The 17,365-nt window shown below is 35.0% G+C and overlaps 1 protein-coding gene across 1 annotated transcript in view; it reads left to right on the top strand.

Moving 5' to 3' along the window:
* The window catches only part of LOC126823749 (protein fuzzy homolog), a 118,333-nt gene extending 103,155 nt beyond the window's left edge, over window positions 1–15,178 (top strand). The window contains exons 11-12 of the transcript XR_007681291.1: window positions 14,154–14,400; window positions 14,589–15,178. The gene's annotated coding sequence lies outside the window, so the exon portion shown is untranslated. The remainder of the gene's footprint in view (window positions 1–14,153; window positions 14,401–14,588) is intronic.
* The last annotated feature ends 2,187 nt before the right edge of the window (window positions 15,179–17,365 follow it).

Raw genomic sequence — 17,365 nt, forward strand, 5'->3', positions numbered from 1 at the left:
GGGTTAATTAATTATTGCCTGATTTGTATAAAACAAAAGCTCATATGCTCTGTCTAGCAAATTCTCACATTTTTTCTACAGATAAACTTTTCTGTCGCACGGGAGGTGACGTAATTTTGTCCAAAACTTAAATTTTGTCGTGTCCAAAGTTTTTCTCAAAAGAAAATATTATTTTTTACAATTTTGAAAGATCAAGATGAATGTCTTACCAAAGACGCAAAATATGTCGGGCTTATTTCGGTTTTGTATTTGTGCCATTTTGATTTAAGGATGATAAAATAGATGTAAAAATGAGCTATTTACAATGCATTCAGGCTTTTCAAATTTTAAAATATTTCTTGACAACTTTCATTAACCCGTGGCATTAATGCATACAAAGATAATGTATGTCAAAATAAGTTTATTATATTAGCAGTTGCCGAGAAAAATAGGCAGTTTTTGCATCAGTCACTTTTCACATTATTTTGTCCTAGATTCATTATTTATTGTTAGATTTGTATATAACAAACTTCATATGCTCCGTGGTCCCAAATTTCATTCTTTTTGTTACCGGTAAAGTTGCCTTTCATCAACGGAAGTGACGTAATTTTACCAAAAACTACAATTTTGACAGTTTGGTACCACCTTTTGAAAGGAAATATTATTTTTTTTTTAAATCTGATATGACTTAAAGGGTGTGCCCCGTAAAGGCGCTTAGAATCTCAGTTTTTTTCAATTTCGATTTCATTTTCGGGCCATTCGAATAAAAGGTGAAAAAGATTGCAAAATTAAGCTATTTACAACCCCTTCAGCATCTTCATATTTTAAAATATTTTTTCGTAACTTTTAGAAACTTGTAGCCATAATCCATACGAAGACAATCTATGCAAAAGTTAGTTTGCAACTTGAGTGGCTGCCGAGAAATAGGCAATTTTGCATGAGTCACTTTTCATGTTTCTTTAGCCTATAAACGTTTCAGTTATTGGTCGATTTTGAAATTGTTTTCACCATTTGATGCCTAATGCTCATCGTGACAAAGTCAAACTAATTTAACATTTTCACTGCCACCGGAAATGGCGTCATTTTGGCAAAAACTGTATTTTTGCCTTCAAAACAAATATTTATTAGTTGTTTATAATTAATATATTTTATTCCAATCAACAAATAGAATGAAATCATGCGATCATATAGATAACACAATGTAGTTTCTAACTTATTTAGTTGCCGAGAAACGGACGATTTTCTACAAGTCACTTTTCAAGGCTTATGGTCCATAAAATTGTCAATTATTATTCGATTTCAATAAACTTTTCACAAGTGATGCCTAATACTATTTACTATTTCATTTAGAGTAATATAAGATTTTCGTTATCACCGGAAATAATGTCATTTTTGCAAAAACTGTATTTATTTTTAGCCCCCAAAATTTATGATATTTGATTCCAGTGGACAAATCGAATGAATCAATATGGACATATATATATATATCAAAAACATGTTTCTAGCACCTTCCCTTGCCCAGAAATAATCCATTTTGTCAGTATCACTTTTTAAGATTTTTTGCATTTTAATTTCATTTATGGGTTCTAAATTAATTATTTATATTCGGTTTGTATAAAAAAAAAAAGCTTATATGCTCGATGGTGCAAATTCTCAACTTTTTACTAACAATAAAGTTTTCTGTGGGCATCGGAAGTGACGTAATTTTGCCGAAAACTTTAATTTTAATGTGTCGGAAGGTCTTTTCAAAAGCAAACATTAAATTTTACAAATCTAATAAATCAAGATGAATGCTCCTACTATCAGCGCAAAATATGTGAAAAAAATTGTAACTAGAACTGCGATGCAGTGATGACGGGTTTCACCGGGGCCATATTACCCTTGAACTGACACACAGGTTTCTCTAAAAGAATTGCACAAAGATTATAAAATGGATGCAGAATTAGCCGATAATTCGAAACTTAATGTCTTATTATCATTTGCCGAAGATATATTTTAAGTCATCTACTTAACATGTACATTATATGCAAATTAAATTTCAAAAACTGATATAAATGTATACCTTTCTGTATCAGTGACTGATACTATATTTTACTTCATGTAGACATTTTATTTCGATTCATTGAAATACAGAAACCTATAAATTTTCCTTTGTCCCTCTAACGGAGCACGATTGGAATGAACTACTACCTGACAATGTTAAAGATTCCTCTTCACTTAAAACATTTAAACCGCATCTTTCCAAACACGATAAACAAACCCCGTTATACTTCTACTTTGGCAATCGCTCAGTAAATGTCGTCCATACAAAACATAGACATTTTAAAAGCGCACTAAATTATCATAAATTTCTAATGCATGTCTCCGAAAATCCTTCATGTAAGTGTGGCTACCACATGGAAAATACAGAACACTTTTTCTTTTTTTGCCCACTGTACAAGGAAGAAGGAATCCGTACCATCGATAAACTCCCCTACCATTTCCACAATATTTCAGCAATTCTTGACGGAACCCGAACGTAAACGATTGTGAGAACCAGGCCTGTTTTGAAATTGTTCATTCGTATATTAGTGCTACAAAACGATTCAAACAGATAAAGTAGTGATTTAATCGATTAAAAACCCCTAAACTACCCCCGCCCCGCGGATGAGGACACAGGGGAGGAACATAATGATGCCATGTTGACAGTAATGACACGATATTATACTTATTTTTACGTAATATATTATAATTTTAATGCAAATTAGACATGCCAATTTTATTTTATTTTGTTTTATTATTTTAGAGACGGATTAATACACTGATGTCCAAAATACACAATAAAAGTATGACTAAGTTTTGTTTAGATTAAAACATTTGATAAAGCATTACTGAGTTTGTCTCTTGCGTCCAAACTCAACATTTCTAAGCAAAATAAAAATGTGAAACAAATTGACATTCTACCCAAATACCGTATACCATGGAAAAACGACTTTGGTTGATGCAGCACAAACTGTACAGTGTATACTTTCTTTTGGACATTAGTATATAAGCTTTATAGCTTGTTTCCCAATCCAAATAAATTATTATGTATTGTATATTGTATGTAATATATAGTAAATAAATACTGTTTAAACCAATATGAAGCAAACTTATATAAGCTCTTGGCTTGTTTTTGTATCATGCCATTTAAATTGTTATTTTATATTTTATGAATGAATATTGTTTAAACCAAGATATATTTATTCTGTCGTGTTTGGACTTTTATCCAAAAATAAGTAAAATAACGTTATATATTAATATAAAATATGTTAATATTTATGAAAATAATTGTTCAAAAGTATTAAAACTGTTAACGGATGAAATGAGGCAATGGTGGTTTAACTACATCCGTTTGTTTATTGTCACATAATTGAAAGAGAAGACTCAATAAATTATGTTATTATTATTGAATGCACTACAGATTGACTCGATAAGTTAACGTATTGTCATAAAATAGATTGTTGTTAAAGATTAAATGCTGTAGATTTGTTGGCGTCAGATTCTGTTGTTAAATATTAATTAAAGAATGAAACAAAGTAATGTTGTTGTTTATTAAAGATTTAACGTCCAATACAATACATATGATATTATGAACAGGTTGATTTAATTAAATTATTTACACTTGAAAATTGTTAAAAACACAAATTAAAAAAAAAGAAAGGTCCTGGGATACCAAAACAAAGGAAAACATACCAGACAAATTATAAAACACTGGCACTCTGAATTCACCAAGCAGCCAATTAACCAATGATAACCCAATCTAACATGGTCTTTATTTCTTCTAACACCTCAGAGGACAAATATTAAGCCTTTTGTTCTAGTTATTTATTGTCACGAATTATCTTGTGGCCAGCCCATAAAAAAACAACCAATAGCCTTGGTGATCAGCTTGCATATAAAGTTGCTGTTTCAATCAAAACTCTACTCACTCACTCACTCGTTAATTAGCGTTCGCCCTGTTAACACCTGAGCTCCAGTGATCCAGTATCCCAGTTATCCAGTGTTCCAGTTATCCAGTCTTCCAGTTTTTCCAGTCTTCCAGTTACCCATTCACCATGGACCCGATAGTAAAAACCTACCCAGTGCCAGAAGAAGAGACAAGCCGCATATCATACCACGTGGCGGTCAGCCCCACGGAGAGATTAACCGACAGGGGAATCTTGAAGTGCCTGATCGACCTACTCGGCAAGTGGGAAGACATATTAACAATCTACCTAAAAGAAGACGAGTGGCACATCCATGTAAGAACGAAAGAAGTAAAAAGTAAACTCCTCGATAAAGGGAAACACACGCACATGGGGATAACATATCAGTTCCACAAACGTTTTACCAAAGTAGTCACCCTTACAGTCTACGACTTCCCTGTATCATACTCCGATGATTACTTCCTAGAAATTATGGGTGACATCGGACATGTGAGAACCTTCCAAGACCAACAACTCCCGGGAAAGAATAAGAGAAGTGGAAATAGAGATCCAGAACAAGAAATTCAAAGATATACCCCAAGTAATAGTATTAAAAGCACATTACGGAGATGCCAAAGTACGAGTAGTAACACCAGGCCAACCTTCTCCATGCTTCAGATGCGAGAAGTTTGGCCATTCACGAAGAGAATGCCCTCTCCGGGCCCCTGAAAAAGACAAGAAAAAGAAGACAGCTCCAATAGTCCCAACAGTCCCACCAACCACAGTAAAGACAGTACAAAACAGCAAGCCACCAGTTCCAGAAACTAAACCACCAGTAACCCAGTCTCCACCAGTCGAACCAAAAGCTCCAAAAAGAAGAAGAGAGGATGGAGCCAGATCAACATCAGAAAAATCAGACTTTGAATTTTCTAAACCAAGACCCCCTCCATTAAAGATAAACGAAAGTAATATTGAAATACAAGAATGCAGCTACCATCCCTCTACGTCAACACCTCGCGACATAAGTTTTGATATTAATATCCACAGTATAATCAGCAACAATAGCACATTCGACGACTAAAAAAATATATAACACGTGATTGTCTGCGATATCACTTCGGTGGAAGCGGACGTAAAATACAACTAACTCATCATCATCAAAACTCTACAATCCTTTGCAATGGCTTTCCTAACAATATTGCAACTGATTGCCTCTTCCACGACTGTCGTATCGAAGGCCTATGTTAAGCCCTTCAAATTCCTAGTAGCTGAATTTAAAGAAGAAGAAATTGATGGAAAACAAAACTTCGTAGTTGGGGCATGTGACGAGGGATCGGCAATAAAAATCTTCACATGTCATAAAATTGAAATAGGGAAGAGTTACATGGTCACTGGTAATTACACTGTCAAAAGATCTAAGAACGGTGTTCCATACATACGTGTAGGTGGGTAAATATTATGAGATAGGAGAAATTGGGGATGGTAGACTAAGAGAAATGTGGCACCGTTAAATAATTCTTTTATACCCAATCCAATTTCATTCATTTTTAAGATCATTTTCAAGATCATTTTCATTTTCAAGATCATTTTCAAGATCAAGATCATTTTCAAGATCAAGATCATTTTCAAGATCAAGATCATTTTCATTTTCAAGATCATTTTCATTTTCATTTTCAAGATCATTTTCATTTTCAAGATCATTTTCAAGATCATTTTCATTTTCAAGATCATTTTCATTTACAAGATCATTTTCATTTTCAAGATCATTTTCAAGATCATATCTGAAAAATAAATTTACAGACTACAATATTTTTCATTTCCGAACAAGACACTGAATTGATCGATAACCCACTTCTTGAGCATAGTCGGGGGTTTGGGGGTGTTTGTCTTGCTTTTTCGAACATCTAAAATTCAGAAAATGTTTCTAATTTAAAACTGTGCTATCGACATTCCTTATATTCTATACCTGACCCGTGTGTAAGGAAAACAGTATTAATTCCTAATCAAATATGCAAATATACAATTAATAACAATATGTGTATCTGATATCCATCGTATAAGATTTCGTTTCGATTCTTGTTACTTTTCCATGCCATGAAAATGGCAATATGGAGGCTCTTAAAAGTTTTAAAATACGTAATTGTTTACGAATATCAAGGCAATATATGCTTTTTTATGAATCATAAATGTTTATATCAACATGATTTTAATTATGTGAATTTTCTCATTCTATAAGGGGGGGGGGGGGTCACGTGGCTATGTGGGTAAGACGCTGGCTCGCTAGCCTGGAGGTCGGGTGTTCGATCCCTGCATTGGCCGAGGAAGTTCATCCTGATTTTCCGGCGTGGTTTCCCCTTGTCAGTGATGCAGGGCGGAGGGCCTGACAAGGACAGCTGTCTAGTCGTTCGGATGGGACGGAAACCCGAGGTCCCGTGTACACATTGGCGTGCACGTAACAGATCCCTTGGCAGTTGGAATTCGATATAAGTGTAGGCCATGCATAGCGCCGCTGCCCGGGCAAAATTTCCCTCATAGCACACTGTATGGCGTATGCCCGTCTACATTAGCCCAGGTTAGGAGCAGAACAGTAGGACGTTAAACCCCATTTCATTTCATTCCATTTCTCATTCTAGGACCGAAAACTAGACTTCGAAACACTGTACTAAGATCCATGCCATCTGAAACGCTAATAAAGACAGCCAAATGCCTCGTCTATCCGGAACCGGCCCCGAGAAAATACACTTCGGACACGTTACTAAAAGTAAGTGAACCTAAGCACCTGATTTTAACTCAATTTTTGAATTCTTAAATGACATCTAGAAACACGGTTAACTATTCATAACAAAACACAACACAAGGTATATATGTGACAGTCAATGTCTACAATCAGGCAATATGTACAATATTCTTTAAGTGGCATTTAGCGATCAGGGAACAAATTAACAGAACACAGTTTTTATGGGATACAATCACTAGTTTATTCTAAAAGCACGACGTTTCGACAAGTATCCTCTTATCGTTATCAAGCACAAATGACAATTTAGTAAACTTGTGGACAATATATATGAAATTAATAAGAAACCATCTGCATGGATTAAGAATAACAGTAATAGAAATAATCAAGGTGTAAAGGATATTTAACAATAACAACAAACATAACAAGGTAATTAGCTACTAATAAGCACTGATACTGCATGCTTAGAGGGTTATTAACAGTTATGAAGCCCTTCAAAAGGGTAGCATGTATGGATAGTGGGAAGTTGATAAAGCACAGGTAGTGAGGCCATGTGCATGAAGTTAAATAAGATTGCATTATATAAGTACAACTATAACAATACACAATTTGTACTAAGAAAACAAGAACAAAAATCCTCTAAAAATATAAGGGACATGTTGGGAGAATCTATAATATCGAAAATTTATTAATGAGATGGGGTGGGGGCGGGGATTTTAGTACAACCAAAGATGGCTTCATAGTTAAATTATGTTGTGCATCTTAATTACATCATCATATGCCCTGGGGATGTAGAGCCCTAAGTCCCTATTGAGTTCAGGTGAATGTCTTCTGATATTTATAGCTTCTAGGATCTTCCTGGTTTTCTTGTTCTGTTGGTTGGCGGTTAGTATCTGGACCTCATTCCATTTAACTCTGTGTTGTGGGTGATTCTGGAGATGTTCCGCTATGGCTGAGTTATTAGTAGCGGCTTTGGACTTATGTTCCGTTATCCTTTTGTCAATGGGTCGTTTCGTTTCCCCGATATATGTAGCCTTGCAGGAACAAACCACTTGATAGACGACTCCTTTGGGTTGGGTGGGGAGAATTGGTTGCAACTTGCCGTTGGCTTTCAATATCTGTTTCAGGGTGGTCGGGACCGAAAATGTGGTGTCAATGTTTGATTTCTTTAGTAGGTTGCTCACTCTGTATGTTAAATTACCATAAAAGGGCAAGGTTATTCTGATGGGTGATTTTTCAGGGTTTTGATAATCTTTACTGGTGGTTTTGATAGTTTCATTGATCTGCTTTTTCACTAGTAACGGGGGATAATTATTCAGGTTACAAAACACGTGGCGTAAATGGTCCAATTCTTCCTGCAGGAATTCGGGTTCACAAATGTTGATTGCTCTGCGTGCTAGGGTGGAAATAAGGGCTCTTTTGATATAATGGGGATGACTGGAGTTGTAATTGATATATTGGTCTGTGTGGGTCGGTTTGCGGTATATTTTAGTTTTCATTTGATTATTGACTTTTATAACTTGTACATCTAAGAATGGTAGGGTATTTTCTTTTTCTGTTTCGATAGTGAATTTAATTCTAGGATGCTGTTTGTTCAGGTGTTCAAGCAGGGACATAGGTTCATCATTTTCATCAAGCACCACAAACGTATCATCGACCTTGCGAAGCCAAATGATTGGAGTGATGGGAGAGGTTCTTAGGGCACAGTTTTCAAATTCAGTCATGAAGATTTCAGAGATTAAGGGTGATAGGGGACTACCCATGGGCAAACCGTTGACTTGCTTGTATATGTCGTCACCCCAGGTGAAGAATGTCGAATCAAGGCACATAGTAACTAACTCAAGGATACTATCGGTTGACAACTTAGTTTCTAGGGGTGCTTCTAATTCATTTAATCGAGTGCGGAGGACTTCAATAGCTTCTTGACGGGGAACGTTGGTAAAAAGATCAACCACATCGTACGACACAATCTTCCCAGGGCGGTTTAGGTCTCTAATAGTGTTGCAAAAACCACCAGAGTCTTTGATGAAGGATGTAGATGAAGTTCCTAATGGAGCAAGTAGCTTAGACATGTGTTTAGCAACGTTGTAAAAAACTGAATCTCTTGAACAGACTAATAACCTGGCCTTGATCGGGTTTTTGTGGGTCTTGATGGTGGCTCGGGCGTAAGGAGGACGTGGGTGGTTTGGTTTTAACTGGTAAGAAAGATCTTTGGTTAGTTGTTGGGAGTCACATAATTCTTTAAGCTTATCATTTAGTTGTTTTTCTAATGTTGTTGTTGGATTTTTCCTGATTTTTCTGTAGGTTGTGGCATCATTGAGCAGTTGGTTGACGGTTGAATTGTATTCGTCGGTGTTCATGACCACAGTTGATTTACCTTTGTCGGCTGGTATTATCGTTATAGACTTGTCGTTTTTTAGTTCTTGTATAGCTTTGGTCTCACCTTTGGTAATGTTGTGGGAGTTCTTCTTTGTGGTGGATTTAATAATTAGGTTGGCTATCTGGTGGCGAAGGAAATCAACTTTTCCCCCTGGTGCTAGTTGGCATAGACCTTTCTCAATGTTGGCGATAAAAACATCATGATTTCTTGGTGTCCAGGATGGGGCAAACTTCAGGCCCTTAGAAAGTAAACTGATTTGGTCATTGGTTAGATCTTTGCTGCTGAGGTTGACAACTGTTTTAGTAAGGAAGTCAGTCTTTAGCATAGTTGTATCTGTTTTCTTGGTTGTTACATTATCTTTCTTTAGTTGTTCAAACTTTTTGAGGTGTCGGTGTTTAATTCTTTCTTCGCTGGCTTGGTTGGTGGAAGTCTGAGCCTTGCGGATGGAATTAAAATCCTCTGTAGTAACTAGATGATTAAGTTTCAGATGTGAAGCTCCAATATCTTGCAGAAGTCGGTGCTTAGTATTCCGGTGATGTTGAATGCGTTCACGTACTAGGGATTTACTAGCTTGAAGTAAGATCTTATTTGCAGCATTGGAGTTAACTGGACCCTTAAGTTTTAATCCATGTGGCACAATTTCACTGTCTCTACATCTCATGAGAAAGGTTAAGTTATTACACACTCTTATATATTTATCTTCAAGTTTACTAATCTGGCGAACACACTTAGTTGCCACATCCCCATATTGACGTTGAACATATTCTTTAAGTGGCATTTAGCGATCAGGGAACAAATTAACAGAACACAGTTTTTATGGGATACAATCACTAGTTTATTCTAAAAGCACGACGTTTCGACAAGTATCCTCTTATCGTTATCAAGCACAAATGACAATTTAGTAAACTTGTGGACAATATATATGAAATTAATAAGAAACCATCTGCATGGATTAAGAATAACAGTAATAGAAATAATCAAGGTGTAAAGGATATTTAACAATAACAACAAACATAACAAGGTAATTAGCTACTAATAAGCACTGATACTGCATGATTAGAGGGTTATTAACAGTTATGAAGCCCTTCAAAAGGGTAGCATGTATGGATAGTGGGAAGTTGATAAAGCACAGGTAGTGAGGCCATGTGCATGAAGTTAAATAAGATTGCATTATATAAGTACAACTATAACAATACACAATTTGTACTAAGAAAACAAGAACAAAAATCCTCTAAAAATATAAGGGACATGTTGGGAGAATCTATAATATCGAAAATTTATTAATGAGATGGGGTGGGGGCGGGGATTTTAGTACAACCAAAGATGGCTTCATAGTTAAATTATGTTGTGCATCTTAATTACATCATCATATGCCCTGGGGATGTAGAGCCCTAAGTCCCTATTGAGTTCAGGTGAATGTCTTCTGATATTTATAGCTTCTAGGATCTTCCTGGTTTTCTTGTTCTGTTGGTTGGCGGTTAGTATCTGGACCTCATTCCATTTAACTCTGTGTTGTGGGTGATTCTGGAGATGTTCCGCTATGGCTGAGTTATTAGTAGCGGCTTTGGACTTATGTTCCGTTATCCTTTTGTCAATGGGTTGTTTCGTTTCCCCGATATATGTAGCCTTGCAGGAACAAACCACTTGATAGACGACTCCTTTGGGTTGGGTGGGGAGAATTGGTTGCAACTTGCCGTTGGCTTTCAATATCTGTTTCAGGGTGGTCGGGACCGAAAATGTGGTGTCAATGTTTGATTTCTTTAGTAGGTTGCTCACTCTGTATGTTAAATTACCATAAAAGGGCAAGGTTATTCTGATGGGTGATTTTTCAGGGTTTTGATAATCTTTACTGGTGGTTTTGATAGTTTCATTGATCTGCTTTTTCACTAGTAACGGGGGATAATTATTCAGGTTACAAAACACGTGGCGTAAATGGTCCAATTCTTCCTGCAGGAATTCGGGTTCACAAATGTTGATTGCTCTGCGTGCTAGGGTGGAAATAAGGGCTCTTTTGATATAATGGGGATGACTGGAGTTGTAATTGATATATTGGTCTGTGTGGGTCGGTTTGCGGTATATTTTAGTTTTCATTTGATTATTGACTTTTATAACTTGTACATCTAAGAATGGTAGGGTATTTTCTTTTTCTGTTTCGATAGTGAATTTAATTCTAGGATGCTGTTTGTTCAGGTGTTCAAGCAGGGACATAGGTTCATCATTTTCATCAAGCACCACAAACGTATCATCGACCTTGCGAAGCCAAATGATTGGAGTGATGGGAGAGGTTCTTAGGGCACAGTTTTCAAATTCAGTCATGAAGATTTCAGAGATTAAGGGTGATAGGGGACTACCCATGGGCAAACCGTTGACTTGCTTGTATATGTCGTCACCCCAGGTGAAGAATGTCGAATCAAGGCACATAGTAACTAACTCAAGGATACTATCGGTTGACAACTTAGTTTCTAGGGGTGCTTCTAATTCATTTAATCGAGTGCGGAGGACTTCAATAGCTTCTTGACGGGGAACGTTGGTAAAAAGATCAACCACATCGTACGACACAATCTTCCCAGGGCGGTTTAGGTCTCTAATAGTGTTGCAAAAACCACCAGAGTCTTTGATGAAGGATGTAGATGAAGTTCCTAATGGAGCAAGTAGCTTAGACATGTGTTTAGCAACGTTGTAAAAAACTGAATCTCTTGAACAGACTAATAACCTGGCCTTGATCGGGTTTTTGTGGGTCTTGATGGTGGCTCGGGCGTAAGGAGGACGTGGGTGGTTTGGTTTTAACTGGTAAGAAAGATCTTTGGTTAGTTGTTGGGAGTCACATAATTCTTTAAGCTTATCATTTAGTTGTTTTTCTAATGTTGTTGTTGGATTTTTCCTGATTTTTCTGTAGGTTGTGGCATCATTGAGCAGTTGGTTGACGGTTGAATTGTATTCGTCGGTGTTCATGACCACAGTTGATTTACCTTTGTCGGCTGGTATTATCGTTATAGACTTGTCGTTTTTTAGTTCTTGTATAGCTTTGGTCTCACCTTTGGTAATGTTGTGGGAGTTCTTCTTTGTGGTGGATTTAATAATTAGGTTGGCTATCTGGTGGCGAAGGAAATCAACTTTTCCCCCTGGTGCTAGTTGGCATAGACCTTTCTCAATGTTGGCGATAAAAACATCATGATTTCTTGGTGTCCAGGATGGGGCAAACTTCAGGCCCTTAGAAAGTAAACTGATTTGGTCATTGGTTAGATCTTTGCTGCTGAGGTTGACAACTGTTTTAGTAAGGAAGTCAGTCTTTAGCATAGTTGTATCTGTTTTCTTGGTTGTTACATTATCTTTCTTTAGTTGTTCAAACTTTTTGAGGTTTCGGTGTTTAATTCTTTCTTCGCTGGCTTGGTTGGTGGAAGTCTGAGCCTCTAATCATGCAGTATCAGTGCTTATTAGTAGCTAATTACCTTGTTATGTTTGTTGTTATTGTTAAATATCCTTTACACCTTGATTATTTCTATTACTGTTATTCTTAATCCATGCAGATGGTTTCTTATTAATTTCATATATATTGTCCACAAGTTTACTAAATTGTCATTTGTGCTTGATAACGATAAGAGGATACTTGTCGAAACGTCGTGCTTTTAGAATAAACTAGTGATTGTATCCCATAAAAACTGTGTTCTGTTAATATGTACAATGCCTGAAATGTGTACATTGCCGGGTTAGGGTTAGCGTTAGGTTTAGGGCTAGCATTGGGATGGGGGTTAGGGTTAGGGTTACAAAGGCATTGTACACATTGCCTGATTGTAGACATTGACTGTAACATATATAACTACTTTATATTATTTAATAACGACGTTTCGTAGGTTACGTTTTCAAGTTAATGATAAATATCCATCTTTTCGTTCGTTTCTAGAGTTTTACGTCCACTTCCACCTAGGGTGATATCGTAGACAATAAAATATCCATCTATCTAGCCAGCCTATTTATACATATTTTGGTCTTTGGTCTTTAGTATGGAAGCCTATAACTACCATTCATAATTTCTACTTTTCGCCTCTTCAGAACACGAAAGTCGTAAAGTCGAAAAGTAGAAGTTACGACAAAATGTGAGGCGACAAAACGGTATACAAGCCAAAATCAACTCGAAAATAGGAAATTAAGAAATAACACACCGCGATAATACTTTACGTCCACTTCCACCTAGGGTGATATCGTAGACAATAAAATATCCATCTATCTAGCCAGCCTATTTATACATATTTTGGTCTTTGGTCTTTAGTATGGAAGCCTATAACTACCATTCATAATTTCTACTTTTCGCCTCTTCAGAACACGAAAGTCGAAAAGTAGAAGTTACGACAAAATGTGAGGCGACAAGACGGTATACAAGCCAAAATCAACTCGAAAATAGGAAATTAAGAAATAACACACCGCGATAATACTTGTCGACTTTCGTGTTCTGAAGAGGCGAAAAGTAGAAATTATGAATGGTAGTTATAGGCTTCCATACTTTAGCACTGATTATCTGTTATTATCCTACTAAGGGTCAGTTATTATTATTGTTTGTATTATTTATTGTTATTATAGCTCCTTCTAAATTAAATGGTTTCTTGTGATCATTAATTAAGTTGGTATAAGCCAAAATATGTATAAATAGGCTGACTAGGTGGATATTTATCTTGTCTACGATATCACCCTAGGTGGAAGTGGACGTAAAACTCTAGAAACGAACGAACGAAACGGATATTTATCATTAACTTGAAAACTTGACCTGTATGTGTTACGAAATGTCATTATTAAATAATAGAGAAGTAGTTACAATGTATATCCATATATACCCTGTGTTGTGTTATGAATCAATTTTTGAACTAAAATGATATATTTCCTTTAGCAAATTGAAGGAAGAAAACTTTGAAATTTTGCTAATTAATGCAAAAACACGGCCATTCGATAAATAGTTTATGGTTGTTCACCTTTTTATGTCAAATGATACCGTCTTTTAGTAGTTAAAAATGTGTAGTTAACGGAACACATGCGTCCGTATTTCGTTCATATAACACGCCCCCCCCCCCTTTTTTATTTCGTAGATGCTGCAACATGATTAACGTTAGGGGTGAAGATTGTTATAATTGTTTATGTATTTCAGGAAACAACAGCACAGACCGTCACAACAGATTTCGTAATCCATGGCTATGAAAGGGGCGATTTGGAGTACACATTTACAATAGCCAGGGAAGAACACCAAGACGAAATTTTCGATGTTAACTGTCCCGTTTCCATTCTTAGAACTTGTATCGCGCATGATTCGGAGGAAGAGCTTGTGATGAAGATAGAAGAGATTATACAAAATGAAACGGTAATAACACTAAAAATGGTCGGCAATAAATTGGCAGGTTAGTTTTCATTTTGTTATTTTTGGAATATATTCAAACTGAATCACAGGTTGGTCTTCATTTTGTTATTTTTGGAATATATATTTATTATACAGCTCAGTTCAAATTGAATCACACGGTACAAAATAATTTATCACGGGGATTTCTAATGCATTTATTTTAACCATTTATGCTTATTGTCTTTTCAGAACTGTAGGATATTATCGAGCTGTTACATGTATACATATATGTAAATATTAGTCAAATTTTCATTTTATATTGTTGGATTTTTGTTTGTCCTATTGTTTCGATTTTCGTGTAGGACCAATTTTAATAAAGCCAGGACCCGGTTCACAATTTATTAAAGAATATTTATTCTTTTTATTTTCCCCAACGGACCGGGTCCTACAATCTTCGTCGCTTAATCATTCATTGAGTCATCATCTATCCGCCCCAAACAACAAATTAATGGCATAATGGACAACTGAATATTTAAGCGCACCTCTGATATATGGAAAATCACGGTCAAATATTTAATACGACACGCTCAGTAATACGCATTTGACTGTGATCTTCCATGTTCCAAAATATGTATATTCCATTTTAATATTCATTCATTGCTGTAATTATGTACTAAATATAGAACTCGATCATAATTTAATATCATTTCCAGCAGAAAATATTACATTTATTCTATATGCAACCTAAATTTCAAACTATAAGATTGTAAGCCATTATATATCCCTGACTGATACCATAATTTACATTTTGCATTTGACTTGTAATATCTCTCTCTTTAACCGTGATTAAATAGCTATTACATTTGTTCATTACATATTTGTTCCGTGTAGAATTTGAAATGTCCATGCTAAAGTTGTTCATAGTTAAAATTTATATTTTAAAGTTAGGCTATTCTATCAAATACACTGTTATTTGATTCTTTAAATGTTTTATTCATCTGTGCATTATTTATGATTTTGTGTTTTACATATATCATAATTTTTTTAAAGTACTGTAAAAATTTATTTTTCTCTGTATCATTATAGTGCTAGGTGTGATGTTTTTAGCTTAAAATATTCATTTTTACAATTCTGTCGAAACTTAATGTCTTATTATCATTTCCTGGAGATATATTTTAAGTCATCTACTTTACATGTACATTATATGCAAATTAAATTTCAAAAACTGATATAAATGTATACCTTTCTGTATCAGTGACTGATTCTATATTTTACTTCATGTAGACATGTTATTTAAATTTTGCATTTTATCTTTGAAACCGTGACTATATCTGTTCATTTGTTCATTACATACGTCTTTGTGTTTTTGTTTTCATTTTAAAATACTTTGATATTTGCTGAATTTGCTGTTTTTAAAACGAGAAAATATCACATTCTGAAATGTCTTTTCTAAAGCATTTTTTAGCGTAAACATTTATTAATGCTGTCCTTATTTTCATTGTACATGGATAATTGGATATCCAATTGTACTGTTAGTAGTGTTTATAAATAATTCCTAAATAATGGTTAATACTCTGTTCCTAACGTACTTTTCATTTATACCACTCAATAAATCTATTAAACATTTATAAAGTGTTTTTGTCATTTCAAATCATTTCCAAGTATTAGAATATCAAAGTTCCGGCGTGGACCCAGAACCCGAACAAAAAAGGCCAAGGTTTTTGTCAGATAAATCAGTGTCAAATCACTGTTTGCAAATGAGGGAGGAAAAGCTTGGATCAAAATTGTGTTCCCCCATTGACTTGGATCGAAATATAATAACACAATGAATGATTCATAATCCTACCATTTTTGAATATCGATATGTGTCAGTGCATGCATTCAATCTTTTTAGGGAGTAATATCCAATCAGTTATTCATCGTATCCCAGAAACTTAACTGAGTTGATATTAGGCGCGAAATTTTGAAAATTTAAAATTTTACAAAAAATATTTTTTATTTATGGTTATGTTTTGATGGTATTTTACACAGGATTTAATGATCATCTGACTTGAGCAAAAATGTGAACAATTTATGTCTCAGTAATTTGGATTAATCGCCATTGGCTAATTCAGTTTTTCGGCCCTAGATTAATTATTTATTGTTCTATTTGTATAAAACAAAGTTCATATGCTTCGTTTTATGAAATGTCATTTTTTTTGTTACTGTTAAAGTTTCCTGTCGGCACCTGAAGTGACGTAATTTTACTAAAAACTACAATTTTGATAATTTGGTACCACTTTTTGAAAGCAAATATTACTTTTTTTCAAATCTGAAAAGGATGCGCCCTTTAAAGGCGCACAAAACATCGGGCTCAGTTTTTTCAATTTCGATTTCGTTTCCGGGCTATTTCGATTTAAAGGTGAAAAAAGGTGTAAAATTAAGCTATTTACAACCTATTCAACGTCTTCATATTTCAAAATATTTCTTCGTAACTTTCATAACCTCGTAGCAATAACCCTAACAAAGAGAATGTATGTCAAGATTAATTTGTAATAGCAGCAGTTGTCGAGAAATAGGCAAATTTGCATGAGTCACATTTCGCGTTATTTTGCCTGTATAAAAATCAATTATTATTCAATTTTCAATTTTCTTTTACCATTTGATGCCGAATGCCACTTTTAACTAAGTCAATCCAATTTAACATTATCACTAACATTAAATTGCGTCATTTGGGCAAAAAATGTATTTTTAGACTTCAAAACAGATATTTTATTCAAAGAGTTTGATTTGTAATGTTTTTGAAATTATGATATTTGATTCCAATCAACAAATAGAATAAACCCATACGATCATACAGATACCACAAAATGGTTTCTAACTTGTACATTTGCAGAGAAACAGACCATTTTCTACAAGTCAATTTTCCATTCTCATAAAAGTTCCACCATGTGATGTCTTATGCCATTCAATCGAGTATCCCCATTGAGTGAGCGAGACAGAAATAGGTTTTAACTAGGTCATTAGCGACAAAAGTATAATTTTAT

Source organism: Patella vulgata, chromosome 6 (assembly GCF_932274485.2).
Source record: "Patella vulgata chromosome 6, xgPatVulg1.2, whole genome shotgun sequence".
Lineage (NCBI taxonomy): Eukaryota > Metazoa > Mollusca > Gastropoda > Patellidae > Patella > Patella vulgata.